Source organism: Myotis myotis, unplaced genomic scaffold (assembly GCF_014108235.1).
Source record: "Myotis myotis isolate mMyoMyo1 unplaced genomic scaffold, mMyoMyo1.p scaffold_m19_p_1, whole genome shotgun sequence".
NCBI classification, from domain to species: Eukaryota; Metazoa; Chordata; class Mammalia; order Chiroptera; family Vespertilionidae; genus Myotis; species Myotis myotis.
The window spans coordinates 166140718-166144561 of NW_023416313.1; the positions used below are offsets into that span (position 1 = coordinate 166140718).

The 3844-nt window shown below is 39.5% G+C and overlaps 1 non-coding gene across 1 annotated transcript; it reads left to right on the plus strand.

The window, feature by feature from the left end:
• Positions 1-2682: 2682 nt before the first annotated feature.
• On the plus strand, positions 2683-2789 carry LOC118661191. The gene has a single exon (XR_004969190.1). It is a non-coding gene; the product is annotated as a U6 spliceosomal RNA (small nuclear RNA).
• The last annotated feature ends 1055 nt before the right edge of the window (positions 2790-3844 follow it).

Consider the following 3844-nt stretch of genomic DNA (forward strand, 5'->3'; position numbering starts at 1 on the left):
ACAGATACTTCTCCAAAGAAGGTATACAGATGCCTATATACATATGAAAAGATGCTCAATACCACTAATCATCAGAGAAATGCAAATTAAAACCACAATGAGATATTGCCTCACACCTGTCAGAATGGTTACCATCAATAAATCAACAAACAACAAGTGCTGGGGTAGATGTGAAGAAAAGGGAACCCTCCTGCACTGTTGGTGGGAATGCAGATTAGTGCAGCCACCTTGGGGAGCAGTTGGGTGTTCCTCAAAAAGTTAAAAATGAAGCTCCCATTTGATCCAGCAATTCTAGTTATGGAAATATATCCAAAGAAACCCAAAACATTAGTTCAAAATAATATATGCACCCCTATGCTCATTGCACTGTTATTTACAATAATCAAGATTTGGAAGCGGCCCAAATGTCCATCAGTAGACATTTGGAAGCAGCCCAAATGTCTATCAGTAGACAAAAAAGCAGTGGTACATTTACACAATGGAATAATACTTGGCCTTTAAAAAGAAGAAAATCTTACTTTCTCTGACATGGATGGACCTGGAGAGCATTATGCTAAATGAAATAAGGCAGTCAGAGAAAGATGAGTACCATATGATTTCACTCATATGTGGAATCTAATGAACAAAATAAGCTAACAAACAAAATAGACATAGACTCATATGTACAGAGAACAGACTGACAGCTGTCAGAGGGTAGAAGTGATGGGGAACTGGGTGGAAAAGGTGAAGGGATTAAGGGAAAAAAATCATAGACACGGACAACAGTGTGTGATTACCACGGGGAAAGGGGAGTTGTGGGAGGTAGAAGAGAGCAAAGGTGGGATAAATGGTTTTGGAAGGAGACTTGACTTGGGTGGTGAACACACACAATACAATATACAGATGATGTATTGCAGAACTATACACCTGAACCTATATACTTTTATTAACCAATATCACCCCAATAAATTTAATAAAAATTATAATAAAGAAATTGGAATTGAGTCAGATACCACTTGCTCTAGATTTTGGAAGGGCCCAGCTAGAAGCAAGGTCTTAAACACACATGTCTCCCTGATATTGGCCAGGCAGGGTGTGCTGCTGTCTGGCCACCAGCTTTGACTGTGGCGAGGCAGTTGTGCTCCCTGGGATTGTGACTGTGGCAGTACATCCTTAAACTCAATTATAGCCTCTGATTCCTGCTTCCTTTCAGTAATTCTGAAAGCACCTGGTTCCCTGTGTTAAATCCATTTCTTCTTAAAATACTCAGCAATGCCTTGAGTCATATTTACCTGAAGCAGACACTAATATGAGGATTTACGTGCAAGTGACTTATTAAGGCCGTGGTTCCCAGAGAAACCATGAAGGGGGTGATGGAAGTGGAACTGGGAAAAGGAAGAAGTCAAGTGAGGGTACAATTTTAGTCATAGTTCCAGCCCCATCCAGATCCCACAGAAGTGCTTACCCCAGGAAATATTAAATTACCCCAGGAAGCTAGTTACACCACAGAGGTTGACCTAGGTTGAGACAAGAGAGCTGGGCCTTCAAAACCTCACACCATCTTCCACTAGCTATAGGCCACACCATCAGGGAATGGGGATCTGCTGTGCTCACAGACAAAGTGGCTCAAGAATCCCAGGGCGGTTTTCTGGAGAGAAGCAGGTGATTAAAAGCAAAAGCCTATACAAACTTGGGGGAGGGCACACCGAAATTTTAAAAGAGATCCTCAGAGGAACAAGGAGGACTGGGTCCTCTACAGGGTGATGTAACTTATGCCAAATCCTGACAGATATGACCAGCAACAAAGTTCACAATGTGCTAGTTGCTCACTGGCAGGTAGTTGTAATTATCCACACTAACAATGCTATTCAAGTTGAACCTGCAACTAAAATGGGTTTCCAGAATTGCCATCCTGTATGTAACTGTTATTAACCGTAGGCCTAGATTCAGCCCTTTAGACTTCAGGTTTTCTACCTCAGATATAGAATTTTTTTTGAAGTGGATTGGATTTTTCCCCCTCTCATTTTCATAGACATTTAGCAAGGAAAAAAAAGAAAGAAAGAAAGTGGCATCTGCAGTTGAACAGGATCTTGGCATCCCACCACGTGGTAGAAGGGATGCAGCCATATTAACCCCAACTCCAATTACCTAGCCTGCACACCACGAGGCCCCCTGGTGGCTTCCTCTATGAATGTGCAAAGAACTAATTCTCAGAGAGAGGTGGAAGGGGGAGGAATAAGGAGAGGGAGAGGGAGAGGGAGAGGAGAAAGGGGGGAGGGAGGGAGAGAGGGAGAGAGGGAGAGAGAGAGATCTGAATAATTTTACTTTCTGTTCATCTATTTCAGGGTCTAGTGAAGATTTATTTACTGTTCCACAATACTTATTTCTCTCAAAGCACTTTTCCTTCTTAAAATCATCAATTTGAAAAGCATGGTTTGCCACAGGCCATTAATAAGCCATTACTAATTCCCTTTCCTTCTCCAAACCTTTCATTTTAAAATCTAGAAATATTGGATAAAGTGTGTTTTGAAATGTCAGTGGTAACAAAAAGAAAGTAATTGTATTATTGATAGTGAGAAGGACTGAAGTTATTTTTTATTTTCTGATAAAAATTTCACATCCGGTCTTTAGCTGACAAAGATGTGACTGGCAGCAAAAATATCAACTGGGACCATAACAGCATACATCGAGAATGTAACTTGAGTGCTAGCTTCGGCAGCACATATACTAAAACTGGAATGATTCAGAGAAGATAAGCATGGCCCCTGCACAAGGGTGACACGCAAATTTGTGAAGCATTCCATATTTTTAAATTTACAAAGTGATGCAAAGCAAGGGACTGAATCCAAGAATACTCAATCCAGAAAGGCTATCATTCAAAATTGAAGGGGAAATAAGGAGCTTCACAGACAAAAAAAAAAAAAAAAAAAGGCTAAGGGAGTTTATCACTACCAAGCCAGCAATGCAAGGAATGCTAAAGGGACTGGTATAAAAAGAAGAAATAAAAAGGGAAAAAGGAACACAGACACAAAAAAATAAAAATGGCTACAAACAAGTACCTATCAATAATAACTTCAAATGTAAATGGGCTAAATGCTCCAATCAAAAGACATCGAGTGGCTGAATGGATAAAAAGACATGACCCATATATATGCTGTCTACAAGAGACCCACCTCAGAACAAGGAACTCACACAGACTGAAAGTGAAGGGATGGAAAAATATTTTTCAGGCAAATGGAAATGAAAAAAAGCTGGGGTAGCAATACATATACCTGACAAAATAGATCTCAAAGTGAAGGCCATAACAAGAGATACGGAAGGCCACTTCATAATACTAAAGGGATCAATACAACAAGAGGATATAACCCTGATAAACATATATGCACCCAATGCAGGAGCACCCAAATACATAAAAAAAAACTCCGGGAAGATATCAAGGGAGAGATCGACAACAATACAATCATAGTAGGGGATTTTAATACACCATTGACATCACTGGACAAATCCTCTAGACAAAAAATCAGCAAAGAAACAGAAATCCTAAATGACTCACTAGATCAGATGGACTTAATTGACATCTTCAGAACATTTCACCCCAAAGCCACGAAATATACGTTCTTCTCAAGTGCACATGGGTCATTTTCAAAATAGACCACATACTGGCTCACAAGCAAAGTCTCTCCAAATTCAAGAAGATTGAAATCATATCAAGCATCTTCTCAAACCACAATAGCATAATATTAGAAATAAAGTACAATAAAAACAATCAAAAAAATTCAAAAACTTGGAAGCTGAATAGCATGCTATTAAACAATGATTGGGTTACCAAAGAGATCAAAGAAGAAATTAAAAGCATCCTGAAAAT